This window comes from Myodes glareolus, chromosome 14, assembly GCF_982192425.1.
Source record: "Myodes glareolus chromosome 14, mMyoGla1.1, whole genome shotgun sequence".
Lineage (NCBI taxonomy): Eukaryota > Metazoa > Chordata > Mammalia > Rodentia > Cricetidae > Myodes > Myodes glareolus.
In genome coordinates, this window is record NC_142039.1 from 69,711,784 (window position 1) to 69,724,189 (window position 12,406).

The following is a 12,406-nucleotide window of genomic DNA, read 5'->3' on the forward strand; positions in this document are numbered from 1 at the left end:
CCAGTCAAAGCCATTTCCACCAACACATTAGCATTTATACAAGTTGCAGCCCATCATGGTCTAGCTGAGAAGAGCACTATGTGGGTGTGGACAGTGGCCTCGCTCATCACGAGGAGGCCGCTGGGGACGGGAGGAACCTGCTTTTGAATGTAACTCCAAGGAGAAGTGTGGGCTTGCACTTTTGATTTGTTTTGTTTTTGTTTTTCAAAACAGGGTTTCCTTGTATGTAACAGCCCTGGCTGTCATGGAACACACTCTGTAGACCAGGTTGGCCTCAAACTCACAGAGATCCACCTGCCTCTGCCTCCGAGTGCTGGGTTTAAAGGCGTGTGCCACCACCACCCTACTAAACTTGCACTTTTTACAGATGACCTGGGCTGCTTGTCAATGGTAAGCAAACAAGAGAAGCATCCAGAATGCCTCCTTGGACTGGTTTGGCACAAGGGGACTTGGCAAATATATCCCTAGTGAGCAGAGGATATACAAAGCTCCTTTTTCCCTCCCACTGCCCTGGCCAAGGCTTTTTCCTTTGCTGTCCAAGCCTCTCTGAGGTGAGTAAGACCCCTTAGGGTTACAAATGAGACACTTGCCTAGTGCTTACCCCCATAGAGGGGCAGGATGGCCACAGTGCTATGCCAGGCACTGGGGCAGCAGCCTGGCAGAGGGAGGCAGGGAAGTCAATGGAGCTGCCCCTGGGTCTTTGGGGATCTGCTATGCGAGGGAGTTCTCTACAGAAGTTTGGCAAAGGAAAGTGAGAGATTCAGGTCTATGCTGATTTCAGGCACATACTACTGCCAGGTGCTCCACCTCAGGTTGCCTTGGCTCCACATCTGGGGTACCGGACTTCCTGCCTGGACAGACTTCATTTGTTCTACCCCCACCCCAAAACCCCGCTCCCTTCCTGTTGTCACCAGAACCCTCTTCTGACTGAGCTCTACCTATTCTCTGTTCTCAGACCTCTGCCTTTCCAGGTCCCCAGACTGGATCTTCTCTCACACTTTGAAAGCTTGGAGTGGTCAGGTCCCGGGAATTCAGGTGAAGGATTCTGCGATTTCAGGTTTAGAATTCTCAAGCCGGAGTGGGCCAAAGCTAGGCATCCCCTCTCACACCATCAGTGTGCACACAGGTGGGCAGGGTCTCAGGCCAGGGAGCTGCCCAGGGTGGGGGCAGGAAGAAGACATTGGGTGTGTGTGCGGGGCGGGGGGTGGGGGGAGGTTGACAAGTGACCCTGTGAGAAGAATAGAAACAAGGGAGAAAGAGTCCAGAGAAGGAAAGGGGGGAGAAAGAGAGGGAAAGAGAGAGGGAAGGGGGAGGAAGAAGAGAGAGAAAAAGAGGGAGGGAAGGAGGAGAGAGAGGAGGAGGAGAAGGGAGAGAGGAGGACAAATAGGGGAGAGGAGGGGATGAATATGTGAGAAAAATGCTAAGGGAAGGAGGGCTTTCAGAATAAGGAGGAGCGAGCTGGAGGCGGGGACGAGGAAGTGGGTGTTAGGCGCACGCCACCAGCTCCATCCTTGCCCCAGCCAGTGCAGGCGCGCGGACCTAAGCGACCCGGTGCTGGCAGCGCACAGCAGCAGCACCAGGTAAGGTAAGGTGGCCGCCGCCTCCCGGGAGACGTTTCCTCGGGATGGGAACGCGGGTGGGTGACGCGATGACCAGGCTGTGGCGTGGACGCTTTGGCTGCCTGCTCCAGGATCCTCGGGGTGCATTGTGACCCCGTGCCCAGTTCGACCTCGGGCTGCGCTGCAAACGGCAGGCACCTGACCTTGAGCTAGCGCCTCTACCTCGGTTTCCTCCCTGTAGCCCTCAAGGGTCATACCCACCACAGAGGGGGATTAAGAGCTAGACCCCATCCTGCCAAGCCAGGGATTGTGGGGCAGCCTCAGACGCCCCCTACCCGCTAGGGTGGATTTGAAAGTCTACCTTCACCTTAAGGCTTGCTTTGTCCCTTAAGTCTGGGCGGTGGCGGTTGCATTGCTCCCTTGATGTATGTGTGGGAGCTTGGAGAGACTTTTGGATTACTGAGCACCAGTGAGGAGCCTGGGGCTGACGGGAAGGAGGCTCTCTAGTTTCTCAAGAACAGGTCGCCCTGCCTACATCCTCCTGAGATGCTGCCCCATAATGGGGAACGAGGACCCCCCTGCGCTCGACTGGTAGGGAGGGACTGCTCCATCAGGGACTTCTGGTAGCTGATGTCTGGTAGAGGAAGTGGCCTTGACTCTGGCTTTGGCCTCTGGAGCAACCCAGTGACCTTGAGCCTGGAAGCCTCAGTTTCCCCACCTGACATGCATTCTGACAACAGGTTGATGCTGCTGGTCCTGTGCTGGCCCTGAACGTGAAATATGACCGTGGAATGCATAGCTCAGGGCCTGGCACCTAGCATGTACCCCCGATCAGCTATGGTTCCCTGCTGGTTCCCTGTGTAGGGGGCAGAGTAGCTACACGCTAACTGGAGGTGGCTGATGACTGTCGGGTACCCTTACCAAGCATTGCCTCTAAGGGTCAGGAAGGAAGGTCACTTCTCAGTGTCCCACAGAAAGCTGATACCAGGCCGACTCGCCTGTGCAGCTGACTCCTCTCCACGCTGTATCACCCTGTCTGGGTCAACCTCCTCCCCTTTAGTCTCAGCCTAGATGGTTTCCCCGGGTTCTGAAGCTGGCGCATTCCCTCCGTGCTGGACTAATAGCTAATTTGCACTAACTGCATTGACTCAGATGTGTATTATCCAACTCCCATGAAATGAAGGATACATCAGAATTGGAGGGACAAGGCAGAAGGCAAAAATCTGGTGACAGATTCCATCTGGCAAACACTCCTTTTAGAGACACTATCTCCCCAAGATCTGGAGACCTTCCCAGCTGTCATGTCCATGGGGAAAACAAACCCAGCTGTGGCCCCACTCCACCAACGCCCCAAAGAAGTAAAAGCAGGATTAGGCTGCAATCTGAAGGATTTAGCTCATCCCTGGGAGGGAAAACATCCCTGATACTGGGGTAAGGGTCTTGGCAGGCCAAAAATGTTCTTTGCCAAAGGAATTTTAAGACAAGAGTACATTCACACGAAATGATGGGGAGGAGGAAAAAGACTCTATTGATCCTCAAGATAAGCACCCAAACTCAAGAGTGTCTCGACGTCCAACAAGAGGGCTTGGCATGTCTTTACTGCAAACATAGAGCTGGGAATGGAGGGGAACAGCCTAACCCATTGCAGATACAGATGTGGCCCCAGGCTTGTGACAGAAGCTTGGGGGGAGAGGGAGGGGAACTAAAAGGCGGTTAACAATGTTTGCCCAGGTAACAGGGTTGTTCCTCAGACTTTCTTGATTTTATGCAAGGAGCACATACTTGAGTCATCAGCACACAGGCTTCCAAGGCTTCCAGGGCTGTGGTCATGCAGAGAAAGGGAGAGAGTGAATAGAGAGGCGTTTCTGGTGCGGTTCTGTGAATGGACACCCAGCCTCTGAGGCTTCCAGATCCCCTGGAGCAAGTGTCCTTAGAAACAGTTTGCCCAATTAAGTTTGTCACCATCTTTTTTCCCCCCCTATCTTCTATCTGACCCCCACCCATTCCCAGTTCTCATACTTATCTCATTATGAGTTGGATAATACAGATCTGAGAATTCACTCCCCTGCTCAAAAATAAGTCCAAAGTCCTTAGACTGGAATGCATGGCTCTTCTGTGCTTTATTCTTACGGGTATGCACCTCCCCAGGGACCCCTGAAGGTGGAAGTTCTAGAAGCTTTTCTCACCAGTCCCTGCACAGAGCTAGCGTGAGTGTTCTTGTCAGTGGCAGAGGACACAGGAACACCTGTGTGGAAACCTGTCAATGTCACAGACGGAAAAGGAATCATAATCACTAATGCCAACAGCACCTGACAATTTGTGTGCTCCCCAACGCGTGAGTAACCATTCCACAGCCCTGCGAGAAGCGATACCCTGGTCCACGTAGGTTATTAAATGGCTCCCGAGTAGCCACAAAGTGATAAGCTCTGTGCTGAAGTCCAGGGACCCAACACAAGGCACCTTTTCTATAGGGAATGCAGAGAGAGAATAGAAACAGGTACCCTAAAATTGGAGAGTGTAGGAAACTGGAGACCTCAGTGGGAGATGCTCAAAAGATTCTGTAATAGTCGCTAGCAAGGAAGGCAGTACTGGCCAAGAATCATGCTGCACTTCAGGGGACTTTGTTGACAACTGCAAGGTTTTGAATGTCATGATGTCAGGAGGGATGCTCTGGCATCTAGCTGTAGAGACTAGGGACACTGTTGAGCAGTCCACAGCCCTGTATACTGCTGTGTACTCCCAGCCCTGCAGCAAAGAATGACCTTGCCCTAAATGTGGATGGTGCTGGGGTTCACAAACCCTAGGGTGGAAGAGATCCCTCCTAAACGAGGATCAGTATGTCCAAGATGTCTGCAGGTAGACACTAAGTGTTCTTGTGAGTTGGCCACCCCCAACCAGTATCTGCTCTGCTGGCTGCCGGGCTCCCATGCTTCCACTTCATGCCTCCAGAAACCAGGGTGGCCTTTTATTTAACTATAAAGTTTTATACTAGAAAATCCACCCATTTTAACTGTGCCAGTCAAGGGTTTAATAGAGTCGCTGGCATTAAACCCTTAAACCATTAAACAGCACTCTAAACCTGACCCACACCCATCGTATAGGTTACTCGTATTGGTGGGTCCACAGTTGCCAAATTTTAAAACCACTTTCACCACCACTAAAGCAAACCCGTGCACCCTAGCAGTTCACCCTCCCCTTCACTCTTCAGCAGCACCCACCTCAATCCAGCTGCTCATCTACTTTCTAGCTCTGTAGACCTTTCTGTTCTGGACATCTTGGATAAATACTCTCACAACATGGGACCTTTTGTGACTGACTTCTTCTACCTTGGAGGATCTGTCCCAAACATTCAGGTAAAGCTTCTCACCTCACTTTCTTACTTAGACCACATTGCAACTCCACAGATGTCTGTCTGCCTGGTAGCCCGTGACCTTGGCTGTGTCTCTCCTCTCTCCATCCTGTTGGAGCGTGCTGATACATGCTTGCATGCCTTTTTAGAGCTGACTAGTATTCCACTGTATGGGAGCCACCTTCTATTTGCCAGTTGATGGGAAGGAGTTGGGTTGCTTCCACTCTAGGGCTGTTTTGATTGGTGTTTCTGTGAGCACTTGGGTACAGGCCTTTTGGAAAGACACACACTTTTTGTGGGGTGTGTACATGGATGCAGATGTACCTATTGACTTGAGTTCCCTGAATTTTTGTGCCTGTTGTTCAGGATCTGTCCCAAACATTCAGGTAAAGCTTCTCACCTCACTTTCTTACTTAGACCACATTGCAACTCCACAGATGTCTGTCTGCCTGGTAGCCCGTGACCTTGGCTGTGTCTCTCCTCTCTCTGCTGGCCTCAAAACAAGCTCTCTCCTTCTCCAACCTTGGCATGTTTCCTCTGTCCATGTCACCCCTTGTCCATGTTCCTCTACCCATGTTGCCCCAGGGGTAGCCCCATAGAGGCCCTCCCTGGCATCTCAACCTCCAGACTAGCCCAGACTCCCTAGAACATCTCAAATTTTCCTTTAATCATTCTTTCCAACCTGATAAAATCTTGACAAACTGCCTCAGGTGTGACCACACATTTCTTCCCTCTCTGGGATCCTGGGCAAGTAGATTTTCCTTTCTGGACCTCTTGTGACCAATCTGAGGAAACCACAGGGGCCTATCATTGGCTGATTCAGAGGGTTTTCCCAATTCAACCCTTGTTTGACAGTGTAGTGGGAAGGGTGTGGGCCTGGCCACAAGGAGAGAAGGCTGGCTTAGGCTCACGATGGTCATGGGTCGGAGCAGGCAGAATGGCAAATTGCTACCAAACTCATGAGACCTTGCTCTTGGAGTATATGGAAACTTTGGCCTGGTTTCTGGACTCAAAAAACAGCAAAGGTGATCATAAATACTTCTAGCTCCAGAAAAAAAAATGAATACCATAGTCACTGCCAACTCTAAAATTACTCCTGATAGAATGACCTCCAAACATCCAACCAGCACCTCTGAGCATCAGGGCCATCCATTCTTTCACTGAGGCATTCAGGAAACCCTCGCTAAGCCTGCCATGTGTCCAACCCTGAGCAGTTCACAGAAGACAGAGGTGGGTGAATGTGGCGTCTGCCCAAGGATGCCTGTTTAGCAGGGAAGACAGTGCTGAGGATGCCAAGGGACAGCACAGCCCTTCAACCATGTGCAGCACCCACACTTGGAGAATCGAGCGCTGACTCTTCAGAGGAAGTCGCCTCCAAAGATTTCCAAGACTGCCTTGGAGATGATGGGAGTGCAAGGAGTGGCTGGGTCTTCCAGGTAGAGACAAAGAAGGTCCAGAGGCATGGGGCTGCAGTGTTTCCGGGTGTTCTTAGGGCAGTTAGAACAGCTAGGCTTCATTTGATGTCCACAGGGGTGGGATGGGAAGGGGTCATACAGAAGTCCACAAGACGCAGATCCTTCACTGCCCAGTGGGCTGTGGGAGCCACGTGGGAGTCTAGTTTCCGGTGATCATGTTTGCTGTCCCTTCAGGAAGCATAGAGGAAGGTGGGCTAGAGGAGGGTACAGACCTGAAGCCCACGAGGATGCTCTGGCCCTCGACCTTTACCACAGCCAGAGAAGGGAATGGATTCAGAAGGAATGGGAGGTTAAATCACCATGGCAGGTATGAGGGAAAGGGAAGGAAGGGATACAAGTAGAGAGAAACAGAAGCAGGAAGGGGTTAGGCTCCTGGGGTCTCAGCTGCCATGAAGGAGGCCCAGACTGATGGGAGGTGGCATCTGACCCCAGAGTTCCCAATGTCTAGAGATGGGGGATGAGGGAACCCAGAAAGGGTAGTTCAGACCCAGGCATCCGGGTGGCAAAGAAACAGGAATGAGAATGCAGAGAACAAAAGATGAATGAAGCCTTCTAGGAACCTGAAGAACAGACAGTGTGCTGGGAAGGTGGGCGGGGGAAGCAGGGGACACGGACAGACAGACGGATGGACGACTGAGGCCTTATCACAGCCAAGAGCAGGAGGCCCAGCTGCAGGGCTACTATGGGTTATTTCCAGAAGCAAAAATACTCATTACTCAGGAGAAAGCCTACGGTTAGAGTCGGGCATCTCTCGCCTCAGCTCCCACGCCCAGAGTGGAACATATGCTATCTTGCTACTCTAGCAGAGGAGGATGTTAGTCCTCCCCAAACTACTGCCAAGGAATCTGTCCCGATCGGAAGCAAAACTCTCAAGCAATAATGACCTCTGAAAAGGCATTTAGAAAAGGGAGATGTAAGACAGGGAACCTTCCAGACTCTGCAGGGCACAGGAGGACATGCAGTGACCACATGTCCAGGGGACTGCCACAGAGTCCACAAGATGTTTGTTTGTTTGAATGAGACAAATGTTTCGTGTTTTCCCAGCAGATATTAGTTATGCACAGCAGTGGGTTTTGTCAGAACGTTTCCATGCAAGTACATGCTGTGTTTCGGTTATAGCGACACACCTGTTACCCTCTCTCTAGTTCCTTCTCACTCTCACTAATCCCCTTGCTCTTTCCGACCAGGCTTTCTTCTGCTGTCACATCTGTGTGTGTGTGTGTGTGTGGTGTGTGTGTGTGTGTGTGTGTGTGTGTGCACGTGCACACATGTGTCTCAGTGGTTTTCACTGGAGTTGTTTAGAGGAGCATGGGCAAGAGTTTGTTTACATGGGAAGCTTGCCAGTGGCTATACCACTGAAGAAACTTTTCCTTCCTACCAAGCAACATTCCCTGTGTGTAGGTTCTAGGAGACGTGGAGTTTTGAGACCCTTCCGTGATCAACTGTCAGTTAGGCTCAGTCCTGCATCCACAAGTACCTTGGCTGTGAGTTCAAGAGTGCGGTGGCCACATCACGCCTGGCTCAGTGCTCCACACCTCCCCCACACTTCCCACACCCTTCCTTGGGCTCTTGCATTCTTTCTGCCCTTTCTTCGAAGATGTACCCTGAGCATTGGGGTGTTGTAAACGTCTCCTCTGTGATTGGATACCTATCAGCTGTTTATCAGCATTTTGAAGTCATGAGTCTCTGCAGTCATGGTTAGCAAAGCTGACAGCAGCACTCGCAACCGGGCACGGACGCAGCCGTGCAGAGGCATTTGGATGGGCACACCATGTCCATTCAGCAAGATAAAGCAATTGCTTCTACACTGGGGCCTGCGCCTTCCCAGCCACAGGCTTTTAGTGGGTTTCTAGGAACAGAAGTGAATTGCCTCCTGTAGAGAAGGCATCTAATCCAATCAAAAGTCTGCTAGTTCCCCTCATAGCTGTCTTGCCTCTGTTGCTCCCGGGGACTCCTCTTGCCCGGCTGATTATATTGTTAGATGCAGGGTACACAGTTGAAAGGCAGCTGATGGCAACTCTCCCCCTGCGGCCCGCACGGCCCCTTCCAACACTGAGGGCTAACACAGTGGGGAGGAAGCTTCCAGACTAATTCCAGGTCGGTTTCTCTGTGTCCTGCAACCGAGGCATGTGTGAGTCACCATTTTTAAAGAAGAGTTCACTGGAAATGAAGGCATCTTGTTTTAGAACTAAAAGGTTTGAATTCACATCCAGCATTCTAGCTTCTTTTGAAAAATGTAACGAGGTGGCTCTGGGCCCATAGCTGTTCAGTGGCCACCCCTCTGGACATGGCTCTACTCGTCCCCAACACACACAGTGGATGTTAAGGTACACAGCCCACGCACAGCCTCTGTGGACCCCGTGGACAAAAAGATTTAATCTATCCTGGGCAGGGCTGATGAGGTTTCATCATGCAACCTGGAACATCATGTCACTTTTCTGGTGTTTGTTTTGGAGACAGGCTATCTAATCCAGTGTGGCCTCAAATTTGCAATTCTCCTGTACAAGGCCTCTAAATATGGGAATTATAGGTGTACACCACCATCCCTGAATTGACAGGCAACTAAAAGCCTAAGACTTGTTTACATCTTGAATTTTCCATTAGTATTTTCAGGCTGTGGATGATCGCAGAGAAGAAAACACAACAGATAAAAGGGTTCACTGCATTTTATTTAAATTTTCATTATATTCATATTATATATGTATTCATATTTTTACCCCAAAGGGGAAATGTACATGTTATCCTATATTGCATGCATTGGTTTTTATTTGCTAGCATTAACTCTCAATGAAGAAAGACTGTAATAATTGGTGCCAATAACACACAGCCCAAAAAACAGTTATTACAATCAAATCTTTCTAGGCATTAGTATTTTACGGTATTCTCCCCAGCTTCACATGGATAGGATAGAAGTTCATAGAATCATTACATATTATTTGAATCCTGGTGAGTTTTTAAAATCTAATTACAAGTATTCCCCCCCTTATTGTTTGTAGTTTCCAGTGTGTGGCAGTAGTAGGTGTAGCATCTCTGATGCTTGACTCTACTACTCTCAAGTTCTGAGCATCAAAAAATCGCTTTCACCATTCAAGCCATTGTCAAGAGCACAGACCCTTCTGTGGCTAAGTGGGCATGTCCGGAAAGTCAGGTGTCTAGGCCAGAAGCTTGCTTTAGGGCCCTCAGGGTTGGTAGAGCAGGAATGGGGGGATAAGAGAGCTGCTAAGTGAGAAGGTAGGATGAGGTTCCAGAGGAGGGGCAGCAGAACAGGGCAAATGCAGGTGAGAAGCTAGAGAGAGGCAGTCACCCACGTGGGCCAGGGATTGGCCTGTCTGTCAGCAACCCACAGCATTGATGCACTGGTGTGAGCTCAGAGATACTGGGGCTTGAGATGCAGTTGCCCCCTGATCCCTTACAAGTCAGATGATGTGGTGGTTTGAATAAGTATGGCAAGCTCATATATTTGAATGCTTAGTCATCAGAGAATGGCACTATTTGATAAGGATTAGGAGGCGCTGTCTTGCTAGAGTAGGTGTGGCCTTGTTAGAGGAAGTGTGTCGCTAGAGGTGGGTTCTGAGGTTTCAAAAGTCCTAGCCAGGCCCAGTGGCTCTCTCTTCCTGCTGCCTGCAGATCCAAATGTGAACCGCTCAGCTACTTCTCCAGCACCATGTATGCCTGCTTATTACCATGGTCTGTGCCATGCTCCCCACCAAGCTCCCCATCATGATGATAATAACTAAACCTCTGAAGCTGTAAGCCAGCCCCAGTTAAATGCTTCCTCTTGTAAGAGTTGCCTTGGTTATAATATCTCTTCACAGCAACAGAACACTGACTAGTGCAGACAATATTGTACAGGGACAGCTTCTGCTCTTCTAGGTGACAGGTGAGAGGTAGGGAGATCTGAGCTGCTGCAGCCAGAGAGAAGGTGCTAGTCTAGGGGAGCCTTGCTCTTGACCCTTAACCAAAAAGCCTTCTAACATCCTCTGAGGTCAGGATTATTTCACCACTTTTCAGGAGAGGAAATGGAAGCAGGGAACAAAACCACTGACCCCAAATTGCCTATCCCTGGTCTACTCAGATCTTGCCCACAAGACCCAAAGGCCATGCTTCTGGCCTGGACACCTGACTTCATGGGCAATCCCAGCTCCCCCAACTCTGTGATGGGAGCCCCCAGAAACTGCCAAAAAAAATGTTTTTTTGTATCTGGAATCTGAGGCTCACTGAGAATGAGATGGAGTGGGAACAAGGCTGTGACCCAGTCAGTTAAAGCCGTGAAGCTGATGAAGCAACATTCATATGCATTGTATCCAGGGTGGGTTAGGAAGGAGGCTGCAAGGCCAGGGGCAGAACTGTCTACATCAGAGAGGGAATGGGGAAGGAGAGGAAATGAGACTTCTCCAGTGAGGGAAACCGAGGCTGGATTCTCCGCTGGGCTGTCTGTCTAGACATCTTCAGGGAGACTGCACCTTGTCTGCATTCTTATCACACAGCTTTGAAAGATACACTGTGGCACCCTGTCGCCCCTCCTCAGACGGCAGTGTTCACGTCACCAATGTCCGTCATTCACGTGACGTCCAGGTCATGAGCCTCGTTTGCTCGCTTGAGTGTTTTAAAATAAACTTGTATTTATTTTAAATTCGAGTATTTTAAAATAGAACAAATCAGGGGCCAGCGTGGAGATGCTCAAAGGAAGAGCTCTCGTCAAGGATTCCTGAGGGCGTAGGTTCCATCCTGGCACCGTTGTGAGCAGAACAATTTCCTACTAGTGAACTCAGGCTTCGTTTCTATTCTACGAGCACACATTGCCTTTCCATTGCTACAGTCAGTAGAATAACAGAAGGAACTTAGTTCCTTGTTATAATAATCAATCTACCTCCAAGTTCTCCTGACCGACTCCCCTGCTTCAGGGCCATGACTGTGTTCAAACCCATGCATCTCTAACAGGATCCTCTTAATATTCTCAAAGAGCATCAGCATGCCCCCAGGGGAACTGGCTTCTTCTGCTCTTGGCCTAAGCTGCAGAACCTCAAAGTTGTCATGATCATCTATCTGGGTAGAGACTTTCTAAGCAGTCTCCTTTTATCAAACTCAGGGAACTGCTATGTCAAAACGGCAAGCTCCAGCCTCTCAGAGACCAGGAAACTGGCATCCCTGCCTGGTAAATCTGCTCCAAGTGACCCCCAGTGTGAGGACAGACCCAAAGCTGACCACTGGAGATGTGGCCCTGGAATGTCTTCCAAAGGCACCAGCCAAGTGCAGTTAGCACCTCCGACCTAGAGAATGCCACAGAAGGGCCCAGCCTCCCATACGCATGCTCGGGACGCTCCCCTCATCTTTCAGCTGGGTAGACAGCATCCAGCCCAAAGCCTGTCTTCACAAGTGAGGCCCACCTCATTAGATTTCTTGAGACAGATGCCATGATTCCCCATCCCGAGACGGATGCTGGCTAGACTCATGCCGGTAAGCCACGACCTCATGGTGACATACAGATTATTAGATATGGGTTAGTCAAGATATGAGAGTTAGCCAATAAGAGGCTATAACTAATGGGCCAGACAATGATTAAAAGAATACAATTTGTATGTTGTTATTTCGGGTAAAGCTACCCGGAAGCCAGGCGGCGGGAAGCAGCCCGTCGCTCCTTTTGCTACAAGGTCTGTTCTAGAAGTGTGTGGTTTTGCTCCTTGTAAACTAAAAATATTATGAAGCCAAGCCATGACAGTCAGAAACTGACCCTAACTAGAAATCTAGACTTTTCCATTATATCTCCCAATTATAAAAATGGGCATTTAAAAATTATAAGATTGTTTATGCCCAATAACACTCTTCAGCAGACTGAAATGTGTGTAAGCACTGGCTTACTTCTTTACACAAACATCAGCAAACTGAGGGAAATGCATGTCACTGAAGAGGCTGGGGTCAATCAAGAAAAGCTAGCCTGTCCATCCATGTGGAATACTGGACAGAGATTCCTGAACACTCAATGACCACTGGGCTGTTTCCCGTCTTCAGTCTGGCAATAGATG

At 49.9% G+C, this 12,406-nt stretch overlaps 1 protein-coding gene across 3 annotated transcripts in view; it reads left to right on the forward strand.

The window, feature by feature from the left end:
- Positions 1-1,472: 1,472 nt before the first annotated feature.
- Hrh2 (histamine receptor H2) overlaps positions 1,473-12,406 on the forward strand; it is a 41,581-nt gene continuing 30,647 nt past the window's right edge. For 2 of the 3 annotated variants that reach the window (XR_015734902.1, XM_087896601.1), the window contains exon 1: positions 1,473-1,580. The gene's annotated coding sequence lies outside the window, so the exon portion shown is untranslated. Of the gene's footprint in view, positions 1,586-12,406 lie in introns of all 3 variants that reach the window. The other variant, XM_087896602.1, reaches the window with a different exon arrangement.